This window comes from Lepisma saccharinum, chromosome 7 (genome assembly GCF_977018435.1).
Source record: "Lepisma saccharinum chromosome 7, izLepSacc3.1, whole genome shotgun sequence".
NCBI lineage: Eukaryota > Metazoa > Arthropoda > Insecta > Zygentoma > Lepismatidae > Lepisma > Lepisma saccharinum.
The window spans coordinates 93093363-93110067 of NC_139235.1; the positions used below are offsets into that span (position 1 = coordinate 93093363).

The 16705-nt window shown below is 35.2% G+C and overlaps 1 protein-coding gene across 2 annotated transcripts in view; it reads left to right on the forward strand.

Annotated features, from left to right (window-relative positions):
• Positions 1–16705, forward strand: part of LOC145990025 (uncharacterized) — a 133112-nt gene that overhangs the window by 77262 nt on the left and 39145 nt on the right. The window lies entirely within an intron of this gene.

The window sequence follows — 16705 nt, forward strand, 5'->3', positions numbered from 1 at the left end:
ATAAATGAAGTACAAAAACAAGATTTACTTTCACTTTTATTGAAGTATCATAACCAATTTTCCGATAGACCAAGACATGCAAATGTAGAGATATATAAGATACAATTGGACACAGAAATACCTATATCTACTGCACCATATCCCATTCCGATTTCTAGAAGGAAACCTTTGGAAGAAGAACTCGCCAAAACTTTGCCATATTTAAATCCTTTGCACATAGTCCCGATACAAGGGGTCTGTGAAGGCCAGTTGTGGATTTTAGGAATTTAAATAAGCATGTTATTAGTCCGCAAGTTAGAGTGGAACCAATCAATGAAATGTTGCAACGTTTTTTGGGAGTGCAGTATTTTTCTTCTATTGACATATCTTGCGGCTATTTTCAGATTCCATTAAGTCCGGATTCATATATTTATACTGCCTTCTCATATCGTGGAAGACTATACCAAAAGGAAAGAGGTATTATGTCCGCAGTTTCTGTTTTTCAAGACAGCATGAATAAGATATTTACAAGGGAATTTGATGATTACGTTGCTTGCTATTTGGATGACCTCTTGATTTATCTACAGGCAATCCTCTCATCAATGAATTATACATCAACTATTTGAATTTAGATATTGTTGATGAGGACACAATTGACTTTTGGAAGGAGAGTCAACAACTGGATCAATACTGTTCTGAAATTATACGGCATTTAAAGGAAGGATCTGCTCCGAAAGGACCCAAAGAGATTTACACATTTCATGACGGTCTTGTGTTTCTGAAGCACTTTCCAGACGATAAGTGGAAACTAGTAGTTCCAAGGGAGTTGGTACCTAAAATTCTACATAGACTTCACGATAAGCAAGGACATTTTGGATATTTTAAGGTTCATAATAAATGCAAAGGTTGTTTTTATTGGCCAAAAATGAAAGATACTATTAAGGAATATCTCAGAAACTGTCTGACATGTGCAAAGACTAAGCAGGCAGTCTTAATAATTGATAAAACACCCTTGCACGTACATACTGCAACCCCTCACAGTATACTTTCTATTGACCTTATTGGACCTTTACCGAAATCACAAGGTCACAGCTTTGTTTTAACAATTGTGGACGTTATATCGAAATTTATAATGGCTTACCCTTTGAGAAGCTACAACCAAGGAAATTATAAGTTTCAACTGCAATATTTTTTATCACTATCCACTTTCTAAAGTAATTTTGTCTGACAATGGATCTCAATTTCGATCAGTTGAATGGAAGAGTTTTGTAGAATCGAATGGAATACAATATGTTACAACATCAGTGTATTCGCCTTTCGCCAACCCAATCGAGCGATACAATAAGGAAATAATCAGGCTACTAAGACTATACGCAAGGGATAATCATCAGTAGTGGTTTAAACACTTTAATTATTGGACTCCTAAACAGTTCGGTATCTGAGGTTACAGGATTTACGCCGAATGAATTGTTTCTTCATGATAATGTCAAGAATACAGTATTCCATCAAATTAATTGGCCATCTGAACTGGAGAAGGTGACGTGGCAAAATAAATGCCTAATGGCAAAAACAAGAATGAAGAATAGGGACAGAACCAAAACGAAGAGGATGGAAGGAGTATCAGAATCGCAGTCAACGATATTGTTCTTGTAAAAAAAACACGAGAAAAGCAGCGTCATTAATAAGAAAATTCACAAATTTCTGGATTTATGGTTAGGTCCCTACTTAGTTAAAAATGTTAAGAACAATTATGTGGAACTTATGTCTCTAAGCCTCGCGTCAGGTCAAGTTTGCAGCAGGTTTTTGCATATGTAGATCCAAACGTGTGCGCAGAATATAGTTCCGCTGAGACGGGTTCCATTCCGACACAATTGCACACTTGCAAGAAAACAGTTTTTTAATGTGTGATATACAGACAAAATGATACATCCATTATCAGGTATGGACTTGATCGGTTGCAATCACTGTGCAGACGAACTTGGATCCTCTGATTTGCTAACTGGAGTTTGTATTGCGCTGAATAATCGCTGAATATCAAGAGCGAATCGAGCGAGGCTGAATACGTTGCAGAGCGCGTGGAATCCGAGTGTTGCACATGCCACTATTTTAACCCTATTTATCGTGATTCTTTGCTAATCGTGCTATACAGCGGCGAGAATGGCTGAATTGAGGTCTCCTGTTCAGTGCCGAGTCCGTGTGTTATTTTGAGCATCATCCGAAGGAAAAAGCTCTTCAAAATCAAACAAGATGTTTTAAACCCATATTCCTCCTTAAGGCAACAAGACCAAAATAAAACAGGGCGTGACGTGATTTGCCGTCAATGTGCGCACGAACTGTGTCTCGGATGTTGAATGATTTGCGGATGAGTTAAGAAATAGGAAACAATTGTGTGTTGTTTGACGACAAAAGACTCTCTGCGACATTAAAAGATATCGTCGTGAAAAAAACAAAACAAAACAAAACATGTTAATTATTTGGATGAGGCATGCGTCAACACATTGATTCGAGCGTGGGAGCATGTAAAAACACCGCCAGGGCTGAAACAATCGACGGGGGAGGCTTATTGCTTGACCCACTGGCGGCAATGAAGGCTTTGTTGAAGACGCATGTTTACTGTTCCGTGCATGTCTATGGTGCAAAGGAAGGTAAGAAATGGACAGACCAATATTTGGCTCCTGGTGTAGTGAAGTGATTCATAAATTGAAAGCAAACAGAGTAATAGTAGCTGACAATTCACTTCATTGTATATATCACCAATAACAAATAATGCTTTTTTGGTAGTATAAACTTGAAGGGCGTATATCTTATAGTAACGTATGTATTGCGAACGAAGCAACCAAGATTTTCATAAATTTATTTATTTCTAAACGAGAAACAATAACTCGTAATTAAATTCAAGAGGGACATGTAGTTTACTTTTATCTTTTTTTTCTCTTCTTTTGTGCGTGCTCGACATATACACACATGCCCTCATGTTTCGAAGATATTTCGCGATTTATATTAAGTAAGGACACATTTATTACATAATCTATGCGCAGAAAGTACTTTAAAAATTGTATGGTTCAGGAGACAAAAAGAAGCAAAAATGCATTCCGCTTGACATGCATGTACGGATTTTGATCTGTTAAGGGGTTGGCAATACTGCCGATTCTCTCATTGTCTGCGATACGAAGAGCTCGGCGGTTCGGGCAAGACTGGCACGGATGATTCTGAGCTCCGTTCTCGCGCGGATTAATACATAAAACCTGCTGCATACTTAACCTGACGCGGAGAGCTTAGATGGGAAAAATCTGTAAATAAGCAAAATTTAATTAATGTAAAGAAGTTTAATTGTTCAGCCGACAGGAAAACAGAGTGACTTAAATTTGCCTAAATGATTCTTAAATGTAGTTATTGCAAGGTAACACTTCTGCAATGAAAAATGTGGGATATTTGCATAGTTAATAATATTGTGTATTCGTTTAATGTACTGAATGCATGGAACTAAAACAAAATTAAAAATGCTTCAGTCAAGTTTGGTTCACAGAGTTTATAAAGAACCTAATTAATATTGTTTAATAAAAGGAATTTATGTTGTAATTTAAAAATGCAATGTTCATAAGTTTGCAATTAAATGTGGTAAAATTTTCGATATTTACAGATTTGAAATAAGTCGAAAATTTTCACCCGGAAATGGTGCGTATTGTGACTGTCCCAAAGATTCACATTTATTTAATTTAGCTATTATGTTTTGTTTAATTTTGTGTTTAATACGCACGATGATATATCTATGTTATCAATTTCTGTTTTGTTATATTTTGGAAAACGTTGTTGCATTAATATGATGTATAATTAATTATTATCACATTCTTGATAATGTAAAATTACGATAGTAGTTAAAAAGGGGGCACGAGCGGCCCCCCCCAAAATCTAACAATTTCATAGTGAGCTCTCTTAGTGTAATTTAACTGAAAATCATGATTTTAGCTGATTTTCCAAGTGTAAAAAACTGAAAATTTGTTTTACGCAAGAGCTTAAATTTCAATTTTATTGTATAAAAATTCTAAGATTTAGATAATTTCCCCAATGACACCCATTTTTTTAAAATTTCACTTTTTACAAATAACTAAAGCGAAATCCATTACTTTTTTAACTGTAAAAAAGAATTGACTCATGTGAGTCAATTTTAAATTTTTGTTGCAAAATACCCTAGTATACATTCGGTCCATTTATATCTGAACCGAAGATACCGTACTTGCATATTCTCATATCCTCCAAGTGTTATTCACACTGTTTGTGCTTATAACTAATCAGTAACATCATGGCGGTACAAGAAATATACAAGTTTAATGTATTCTAGTATTGGGGGGGTGTACAAACTTAGCTACGTCAACTTCAGAGCGCTCTGTTATGGTCTTCAGCTAAATCCTGTTACTGCTTGAACATGTTATAAAACATTAGGTGATGAAACTTGTGTCTGACAAGTACTTTTTTTTTGCAACTAGATGGCGAGCACTTACACATACATACTTCTATTTGTTAGTAACCCCCCTTTTTTCTTCTCTCCCTCTTCTCGAAAAGTTTAATATGCAAGTGTATGTACAAACATTGAGGCATTGCTAAATGTTACTAGCTCGGAGAAAGTTACGCATGCCCAGTTATGAAAACTATATTAGTACTCTCTATTGCAACTAGATGGCGAGCGCTTACATATATACGCACACGCATGTTTCTATTCTGTTTTCATGTTTCTCCAAGTACAATTATTTGCTACTAGATGGCAATACTGTGTAAAAAATAACCTTTTTCTCTTCGGAGGCTCTGTAATATGCAGGTATCAACAAGCAATGCTCTGTTAGAAATATTATTGATTTGCAAAACAGTGTTGTTCGGAAAAGCCAAAGGTTCCCGAGGGAAGCATGTTTTTTGTTTGTACAGGTTGCTTAAGGTTACATGATTTATTGCAAGGCGAAGATATTGGCTAGTTAGGGAAAGTTATGTTAATAAATATTGTCTTGGGGGAATGTTAACCCCTCCCTCTTCCTTTTTTTTCTTCTAAAAAATCAGACACAAAAGCTGAATGAAATGCATGAATGGCGAGGTCACATTGTGCGAAGAGAAATCAATATTAGCGTGTAACACTGCCATATATGGTGTGCGAAGAGGGGATCGATGACAGTTCGTGACATGACACGCTAAACAGATTCAACTTGGAATAAAGATTGTTATCTGTTTCTTTGCGTGTAATAAAGAAAGATAATAAGTAATAGATTTTGTCTTAGTTTTCTTAACCCAGTCTTGCAAATTATTAAAACACTTATATCTCGAAAACTATACAACGTAGAATGGTGCGGTTTTTTTATTCGCTTCGTCTCAACGTACTCTTTAAAATGAGACCAAAGTCGACATAGCTTATCATAAAAAAATATTTTATATTTTAAGAATTAGTAAAAATATAATATATTAAAATAATAAAAATATCCCAAAAGAAAAAAAATGCCAATGAATGTATTTGGTTATAAGAAGCAACATATTCCCCAAATAGAGAGAAGTTCAGACAGCAGCATGCAAGTGATTTCCGATCTTCATCGTAAATTGAGAGAGTTGGTCATTATTCAACTTAATAGTATATGGTACGAAGTTGATGAGAATACCGGAAAGCAACTATATGTTTTTAACAACAACAACCATCCATCATATGAAATCCCTGTGACAGGAAAGATTCAAATAAGTATCTCTCCACCCAATTCAGCAGTTGTTCACATAGGTCGAAATTTGTACAGGATTAAACACAATAATATGATTCCCAATACAATATATGATGTGGAAGCAGGTGATTTCCTCTATGCTGAAATAATTGGCGATTATGATAAATTAATTCCCCTTTTTATCGAAATAAGAATAATATATCTTCTTATGAATATATAAATACCGAAACAAAAATAAAATATTAAATAAAAAAATAAAACATAAATAAATGAAACAAAACAAAATGAACATATTTGGAAACAGAAGACGACAGGAGATTCCAGATAATTCCAGCGAGATTGCTAGTTTAGATGCACGTCTAAACAAACTTAAATCAGATTTATTAATATTACAAAATTCTTTGAATGTAAGCTTACATGCTGAAATTGCCAATCTACAGTCTGAATTAATTAATCCCATAGTAAAAATTGACGGGGAACTCAAGTCTTTACTTCAAAAATATACTAATTTACCGTCTCTCGATAATGTTGAAAATTTAAAAGAGAATTTAGCTAAATTAAAAAATGATCTTGAGAAATTTCGTCAAATTCACACAACTACCTCGGAACATCTAAAGCAAGAACTAAATAACCAAGCGAATACTATTTGTACCGAACTACTTTCCATAATTGAAACTATCAAGACTCAAGAGCAATATGCACTGCTTAATGCAAGTATTCTTGAATTACGGGAGCAATTTTTATCTTTTGAAATTCCCTCACTGGAATATATTAAATCCGAACTGCAAACAGACCAATTACATGCAGCCATAACAGAAGTTCAATCCAAACTACAAATATTAGAAGATTTTATCAATAATTTACCTTCATCTTCCGAATTAAATGCCATTGCTCGCAGTGTTGCAAGCATCAAATTGCAATTAGAAACTTACGAAGATTTTGGAAAGATACAGGGTACCATAGCTCATATTGAAGATACTTTGGCAACCATGAGAAACGAATTGACGAATGTACAGGAAACTCTGGAATTTAAGTTGCCAAGCATAACCGAATCTTTAAATGTAATTCAACGACAGATCACAAAATTAGAGAATCTCAACACTGAATCTGAACTATCTCATTTTCACAATCTCATAGACGACATACAGAACAAATTGCAAATACTGCAACAGTCTACCCCTACGCAAGATGACATACAGCAACTTAAAAATGCCTTAACCAGTGTAGCATCTGCTACAGAATTAGATGTAGTTAAGCAAGCTTTAACCTCACTTCAAAACACAGTATCCAATTTACCTACTTCCCAGGAGATGAGATCTGTAAAAAGAGCAGTAAATAGAATATTGAAGTCGGAGGACATTAATAATATTCAAGCGGAAATTGCCATAATTCAAGATACTATTGCTACTTTGCCTACCAATCAGATTGTGAATGAATTACATGCATTGTTTGTAGAAATCAGAAGGCAGGTATTAGATCTTACAAACCAGAGCACTAAATTGAAACTTGTAGAAAGTTTACTGGAGATTACTTCCAACATTAGAGAACAAATTGCTACCCTCGAAACAAGCCAGGAATCTGCTTTATCAGGTTTCACATCAGAACTTCACGATCTCAAAGAACAATTTAACCAATTGTATGTCGATGTGAAAATCAAACCCAGCTACGATGAAGTGGTACGCACCATAAACGAATATCAAGAAACGGTATTAAGCAGATTAGACGATCTCGAATTACATCAATTTTTCACTGTTGAGATAGGCTTGAGAGTGTACCAAATGTACGAGGGCACTGGACTTATGTTAATGCAGGAAATGTTTACAAAATGTACCCTTACAGTCAGTCTCATGAATTTTTCCTTGATGGCGAAATTAAATTTTTAAAATTTGGCTATGTGAAGAAGGGAAAGCATGTGGAAGTACCAAATTTCACCATACAGAGAAAAGATGGCATCTACAGAGCACTACAGATACCTGTTGGGACGAATCTGGAAAGAAATATAAAATACATGAGGATCAAGAATTATCTGTTTTCCCTGTGCAAGGTAATGACAAATTATTATTTTGAAGTGAAACAATTATACCCCGAGGATAATCCATTTTATGTCATATTTTCTTATAGAATCCGATGTCAAGACAAGATATAGTTAATGAATTACACAGACCAGCTCGTCGTAACTACAAACGACTGAGTGTGGTAACGAAAGGTTTAAATGATTTGTTTCAGGCTGATCTGATTGAGATGACCCCCCCCCCCCCAAGGGGGACTTTAAAAAAATTGGATAAGATAAATCATGGTTACAAATATATGCTTACAGTTATTGATACCTTTAGCAAATATGCATGGGCTGCTCCCCTAAAATCCAAGACTGGTACTTGTGTTACCGAGGCTTTTAAGTCGATATTTAGTGAGGGAAGGATACCAAAATATTTACAGACAGATAGAGGGAAAGAATTTTACAATTCTACATTTGCTAAGTTAATGCAACAACATAATATTAAACATTATTCTACATACAGTGATCTGAAAGCTAGTATAGTGGAACGATTCAACAGAACATTAAAAAATCGCATGTGGAGACAATTTACTCTACAAGGCAATTATAAGTGGGTGCAAATTTTACCCGAGCTAGTTCATGATTATAACAATACAGTACACAGTACTATTCACATGAAACCTGCTGAGGTAACCAAATCTGATGAGCAACGACTGATTTCTACTGTTTACTGTAAAAAGTATACATACACTACCAAAAAGCCAAAGTTTAAAATAGGGGATCAGGTAAAGGTCAGTAAATATAAACAGTTATTCGAGAAGGGTTTTACTAAACATTGGAGTACGGAGTTATTCTCTGTGGTTCAAGTTTTACCAGGGAATAGAAATACATATATACTGCTGGACAATGAAAACCGGACACTTTAATATTTGACATCTGAATTGCAATAACAGCTCGCAGGTATATTACAGAATGTTCGGCAGATCATGTAGTACCACATGCACCATTCATAGGCTCGGACTTTGTTTATGCATTCGTACTTAATTCAGTTTCTGCAACATTTAGTTAGCCCTTGCACCAGAGCTTTTATCGACCCATTGCGTTATCACAAAAAATGCAAGTGTCCGGTTTTTTTGTCCAGCAGTATATAATAAAAGATAATTATAACAAAATATTGAAAGGGAGATTTTATGAAGAGGAACTTAGTAAAACAAAATATCGAGATACATATCTAATCGAGAAAATATTAAAGAAGAAAAATAATAAATTGTATGTGAAATGGTTAGGTCTCCCAGACAAAAGTTGGATAGAAGCAAACCAGGTGATTCTTTGACACCAACATGGAATGTGGTACAGCGTTTACCAGATGTAGTGGAAACTAATTTAAAAAAATGGAGAGTTGTTACCTGATAACATAAGATGTCTCATTGCAGGCCCATCAGGTTGTGGAAAAACCACTTTGCTGGTTGATAATTTCTTGCTTGCCCCCAATTGGATAGATTGGAAAAATAGACACTTCTATGTATTCTCAAAGAATTTAGAACAACCAAAATACCAACAGCTCATGAAGCTGTACGAGGGACTGGACATAGCTACATTTACATCAACAATAAAACCTCTCGACCAATGTTTGAAAAATTCTGTTGTGGTGTTTGATGATGTTATTCTGGAAAATCAGAATGAAATTAGAAATTTTTTTACACAGGGTCGTCACAAAGAAATAGACTGCTTTTATTTAGCTCAAACTTATTTCAAAATTCCCAAACAATTACTACGAGATAATACAAACTTAATCTGTTTGTGTCGTCAAGATCATACTAATTTGAAACATGTATACGATGATTATGTGGGAGGAGACTTAAATTACAACCAATTTTCAAAATTCTGTTCATCTTGTTGGAACAGCAACGATTTTGGATTTGTTACTATCGACATGACTCGTAAACCTAACAATGGTAAGTTTAGAAATAAAATCAACGACTTTTAAAATGTTGAAACGATATAAAATAACCATTAATAAAAAAAAATAAATATGACGAAACATAAAATAGAAGATAATTCGAAATTACGAGAGTACTTGTCCAAACGTTTCAAAGGTTGGAAATCAGATAATCGAGGTTTTTACGAACAACACAAGCGTCAAGACCAATCTATTAATGATGCAATTAATGGTGTTGGTAAAGAGATTAAGAGTGTTACAGAACAAAATAAAAACCTCATCAATGAATTGGTACCTCTTACTGCTAAAAATTATGCAGATTTCCCTCCTACGCCATTATCTAGTATCCACACTCCTCTGGTACTTAAGGAACCACCTGCTAAAGCAGCTATAGAAGAATCAGAGAAAATCGAGTTGGGTCCCCTGGCAAGGGATTACCTGAGTACAGGAAAATTCGAAAAAGATGAGGTGTTTGGTTTGTATCCAACTATGGAGGGTAATGAAGGTGTAATATGGAAAATTGGCAAGTCTAAAGTAACATTCGAAGGGGACAACATAAAAATTAATTTGGGTGGGAGAGACAGCTGGTCCAGACATCCTGGTACCGTAGGGCTATGGGAGCTCATTACCAAAAAACAACCAAAAAATTTTACAGAAGATGAGTATCAAAGTTACTCTCAAATTTTGACACTCTGTGATGCTTTGTACCAAAATAACGATGCCAGTCAAAAGCGTGTGAAATCGAGCAGCGGGGATAAATACAAAAATCTGATTAAACGTATCTGGAATCAACTAAAAACCGGTAGTGGTATAAAACAATACAATACTCTACCTAAGGAATTTGTATGGGTAAACGATGTGAGAAAACTTATAGATAGGTTGCTGGTTATAGCAGGGGAGGAAAATGCTGGGAACAATAATTTCCATAATGAGAAAATGGGTATTGCAAACATGATTAGTGACAAATTAGCTAATTTTATTGTAAACGATCCTAAAGGTATAGGATATTTAATTAAAATTATCAATACTTTACCTCCTAAATTCTGGAATATATGAGAGGGTCAAATTCAAATTCAAATTCTTTATTTACGTGGGCGAGGTTCAGCCTGAGGCTGTTCTGCCACCTAACCCGTGTCATCGATTACATTTAAATTTACATTTCTTATACATATGTTATTACAGTATTAATACAGTGTACAATAAACTGTATGATTTAGTTACAAAATCTATTGATAAAATAATTGTAATAAATGTATGAATAAAATGATACAAAATTTGTGAAAAGACAACTACATAAAAATAAAATAAAATGAATGAAAAATAAGTAAAAATAAAAACATGTAGACAAAATACATAACATAAACATACAAGTTACATCATAGTATTTGAACACAATCTCTGCTCTGCCAAAAGAAAATTCTTTACTTCATTTCGGAAAGATTCTATTTTAGATATGCTCGACATGGTCTTAGGTAGGGCACTCCATATTTTTGCAGCAGAATATGAAAACGACGACTGATATGCCTGTGTGTTGCAGAGTGGAAGGTTAAATTTGAAATTATTTCTTGTATGGTGGCTGTGAATACTGGTGCGAGGGATCAACATGTCTGCCAGATACGACGGCTTGCCAGATGTAATAATTTTATGTATAAGGCAATATGTATGCAGTAGCCGCCTACGGTACATATTGAGGATATTCTTATTATTTATGGAAGGTAAAATATGTTCACGTCTCGGGATGCAAAATATGAACCGCATGCACGCATTTTGGCATTTTTGAATCTTTGCTTGTAAAGTTTTATTTATTCTACAAGAGTACACTACGTCACAATAGTCGAGAAATGGATATATAAGTGTTTCAACTAATCGCTGCTTGATTTCTGAAGATAATAGTTTGTTAAATTTAAACAAGAATCTAAGTGTTCCAAATGATTTATTGATTTGGCGGCTAATATGCTCATTCCATGATAGACGAGTGTCAAATATCAGTCCAAGACTTTTAACTACTTGAGCTCTAGGTATGACATCATCATTTATTGTAATTGTTGTATTAGTGTGCTCGACCGAACCAATAGCATTTCGAGTTCCAATAAATGTATAACATGACTTATTAGCATTAATTTTAAGGCCATTTGCATCACACCATGTTTTTATCGCACCCAAATCATTACTTATGTATTTAATACTTCTAGCAATTTCTGTTGGATTGAATGATTTGGTTAGTTGAGTGTCATCAGCATATGAATGTACGTTACAGTATTTGACAACTGAGGGTAGGTCTGCAATATAAATCGTAAACAATAAGGGACCTAGTATAGATCCTTGTGGAACACCAGATGAAATATATAATTTATTAGATAATAAAGTAGGCGACAGTTTTACACGTTGATTTCGGTTACTTAGATATGAAAAATACCAGTTAAGGGTAGATTGTGAAAAACTGTAATATTTCAGTTTACTGAGCAGTAATTTATGTTGTACCGTATCAAATGCTTTGGACAGGTCCAATAATATTAATGCAGTGAGGAATTTCTTATCCATAGCCTGGAGGATGTCATTTGTGACTTTCAGCAAAGCCGTAGCAGTGCTGTGTGCCGGCCGAAATCCTGACTGTGAGGGTGGAAGAATATTGTTTTGGGCAATGAAGCTAAATGTCTGTTTATAGATTATTTTTTCTAGTAGTTTTGAACACACAGGCAGAACACTAATAGGTCGAAGGTCGTTTACATTAGTTGGTCGGGTCGTCTTAGGGAGTGGTGTTATCAAAGCTTCTTTCCATTTCCTGGGAAATACGGATTTCTCGAGCGAAAAGTTAATAATATGTGTGATAATAGGCAAAATAAAAGGTAGCGATAACTTCAGCATTTTAGTTGATATTCCATCTGCACCAATAGCAGTAGACTTGATTTCGTACAAACATTTTCTTACAGTATAGCCATCCACTTTTTTAAAAGCAAATTCGGGAAGCATATTATTAAACTTTTGGTTACTAAATTTTAAACATTCTTGAGATATCAGACGTTGGTCGATATTTAGACTATCAATTGAATTAATAAAGTGTTCATTTATCTCGTTCGCATTGTCAAACGTGGAGGGGAGATCATTTTTATTTGAGCCAATGCCTACAGATTTTAGCTGCTTCCATAAATGCTTTGGTTGTCTTGGTGTTTTATTGATGTTATGCTCAAAATAACACTTTTTTTCTTGCCGAATAACGGATGTCGTGAAATTTCTCAATTCTTTGTATTCTTTCCATGCAGATTCAGTTCCGATTCGCTTGAATTTACGAAACGCATTGTCCCTTAGTTTCATCAACAGCTTCACATTCGATGTAATCCACGGCATACGTTTGTTACGAACTCGTGTTTTACGGACTGGAGCGTGCTTGTCAAAGAGATCAAGTAAGTTGACATTGAAATACTCTACTTTCATATTCAAGTTATCGGTGTTATATATTTTTCCCCAGTTAATTTTTTCTGCATGCTTCACGAATTTATCATAATCAATATCACCGTATTTTCTGTGGTATATAATTCTGTTCACGCTTTCTGGTTTGGTATACGCAAGTACAACGTGGGCCATTCTATGATCGCTATTGCTGACTGGCTCACCGACACCATGTTGGATTACATTTTGCATGTTGCTGACAAACGTCAGATCAATTAATGACTTAGTCGTGGAGGTTATTCTGGTCGGTTTATTGATTATTTGCGTTAATTGAAATTGATTAAACAAATTTTGAATGTAAACGACGTCAGCACAGTCTGGATGTAAGAAATTAATGTTGAAATCTCCAGCTATAACAAGGTCATTAACTAAGGGATACATTTCGGTCAATATATCTTCTAAAATTGACAACTGTGTATACGGAATACGCTTAGGCCTGTATACGGCACAAATACCGAGACGTTCCTTTTTTATTTCAACCGTAGCTGAAAGGTACTCAACGTCAAACTCTCCTTCGATTTCGAAAGACAACGGATGCAGTTTTAGTCCCTCCCGTGCGTATATGCAGACACCCCCACCCATGCTGTAATGGCGATCAGAGCGTATTAAGTCATAACCTGGAATTTTCAATGCATTATCCGTTATATTGCAAGTTAACCACGTTTCTGTTATGACAAGAATGTCGATCTGTTTCTCTGTAATTTCGATGCATATTTCCTGAAGTTTGGGGAATAATGACCTGACGTTTACATTTGCTATTTTGAGACCCAGGGAGCAGCCGGTTCTTTTGTCATCGGCGAGAGGCCGACGGAGGACATGCCCTAGAGCAGTGGAGTTCATTTCAAGGGGGGTGGTAGGTTCTGTTAGAGGCATAACGGTAGAAGTAACTTCTGGAGGGTTGCAGAGCAGAGAGAGGTTGCAAACTCACTACATTTATCCGCAGATGCATAAAGGTTACAAATACAAATACAAATAAAAGTTTTCTGCTTTTTACGGTACTTTTGATCATTAGAAACTTATGAATATGTTTTTTTGATTTACTAACAATTAAACTTTGCTTATGTACAAGAACGTATCTCACATTTACGAAACTAAACTGTAAAATTATGCAGTTGCGATTAAAATATTGAAAGTAGTAAACAATAATAAAAGAAGCAAAACACGTATATATCAAAGAAAAGAGGAACTCAAACATTTAGAAGCTACAACTTAAGACTAAATGTGTTCCCGATAAATAAAAATTATAAGAGTAATGTGAAATTTAAATGTTATGTTATGAAAGGTAAAAGAGATTTTAAAAAATGATAAAGTACAGATCAGTCATATCTTCCCGGTAAGCGTTCAAAGTTCATCTAATTGCTTTCTGCAAGTGATGAAGTGCTTCACGTTTCCAATGTTTATCACGATATTCCCATCTTGGGTCCAACAGTTCTTGTAATGGTATTTGCTCGTAGCCAGTTTCAGAAGCTCGAGACGTGCGCGGCAGAGATCTTCTGTGATGGTGATATTAGAACCCTTCAGTTTCCTTTTATTTCGAAACACACTTGCTCTCGCACGGTAACTAGTAAATTTAACAAGAATGGCTCTTGGCTTACCTCCGTTCTTCTGTCCTCCTACCCTGTGGCTTCTGCAAATATCACCATGCTGGATTTTGATGCCCAGTTGCTCTTCAAACAAGGCGGTTGCTTTGTTATCGGTATTCTCGTTGGAAGTTTCGGGAATACCGAATATCCGGATGGAGTTCCTCCTCTGGTACTGCTCTAAGTCGTCCAATTTGTCCCTGAGCCCTCGGAGTTGCTCATCCTTCTTCTTCAGTTCATCCTTCATGCTGTGCATTTCTTCAACGTTAAAGTTTAGTGTTTCCTCCAGACTTTGAAGCACTGATTTTGTCACTGCCTCGACTATCGAGTCCACCATAATTTTCATCATTTCAGGTGCCTGCACAGCAATCTTCACTTCTTCACAAACACGTTTCACAAATTCTACGTTGTTGAAGTTGGAAACACTGCTTACGCTGTTCGGTGATCCCTGGTTCTTTCCAGATTTCTTCGGTGCCATACTGAACGGTGAATTAGAAAATAGTACAATACAAGGCACAAAGTAATAAACCGAAGGCGTGTTATTTGCAAATGCACTTCTCAGATATTAATCTCACCTTACAATAGTAGTTTGACCATTAGAATGTTAATTTACTGCAGTTGTTTACGTTATTTCGGGAGCACAAACGTTACGCACTAGCGACCAGCCGCCATTACGGTGAATGATATTATTAATAAACTTCCGTTCGAGTTAGACGTACCTGGTTACCAATATTGTGGTCCTGGTACAAAACTTGATAAACTAATAGAAAGAGGGGACAGGGGTATTAATCATCTGGATACAGCTTGTAAAGAACATGGTATTGCATATAACACACACAAAGATCTGAATGATCGTCATGTGGCTGATCAAAAACTGGAAGAGGCAGCTTTTGGAAGATTAACAAGCAGAGATGCATCATTGGGTGAAAAAATAACAGCATTGGGTACAACTATTGCTATGAATACAAAACAAAAATTAGAGTGGGGTTTGTAATATAAATACCCTGAATAATAATAATAATAAAACAACATGAAACCAAAAGGAGTTGTATACCAAATACCATACCACGATCTTAAAAATTTAAAACTTAATTCGATTTTAACTAAAAAACAACAAGAAAAAAAGAGGCAATGTATAGCCAAAGGAAATGGAATGAAATTATTACTCAGTACGCCACAATTAAAACGATTGCAAAATACAAGAAAGAAAACACACAGTGGAGGATTTATATTCAGCATTCCAGCTATCCTGGCTGCATTGGGGGCAGTTGGGAGCTTGGCTGGGGGTAGTGCTGCTATTGCCAAAACTGTGATTGATTCGAAAAAAAAAATAAGGCAGAACTAGAAGAGCAAAAGCGTCATAATCTTGCCATGGAGAAAAAAATAGGCAAAGGTGTGAAGTCTAGAGCACTCAGAAAATTTTAAAAAAACAAGCAGCTCTTACCAACAAAGACATTGAATCTTTAATTAAAATATTTAAAATTAAACACTTCAGGGGGGTTTTCATGTCTGATTCTCTCCTTAAAGGTAGTCCTCACTCTCGAGAATGTGGCGTGATGAATTTGGAGAAGTCCGAAAACGTTGGTACTCACTGGATATGCTATTATAAACAAAATGACAATACTTTTATTTTCGATTCTTTCGGAGGGGTACCCCCTACAAAATTAATTCGTTACTTGAAACATGTTAAAATTTATTACAACAATGATCGTATTCAAGATTTCGATAAAATTATATGTGGCCATGTTTGCATTATGATGCTCAGAATTTTAAATAAAATACCAAATATCAAATTAAAAGATTTTCAAAAAGCTGTATTATATATGAAATATGGGAATTTTTCATCTCTCCAGCGAGACTTCAGTTTTGAAACTACATCTTCACGATGATATTATCTATCCAAAATCCATAGCTCTAAGAGCATTCTACAGCATGTATCTGATACCGAATGTAACTACCTACAACAATACTATATTAGTAGGTAATGAAAAAATAATTATTCCTCCTGGACAGTATAACTTATCTACTTTACAATTTGAACTTCCAAACACTGTCTTGCTGTCTCAAAATTCTGTAA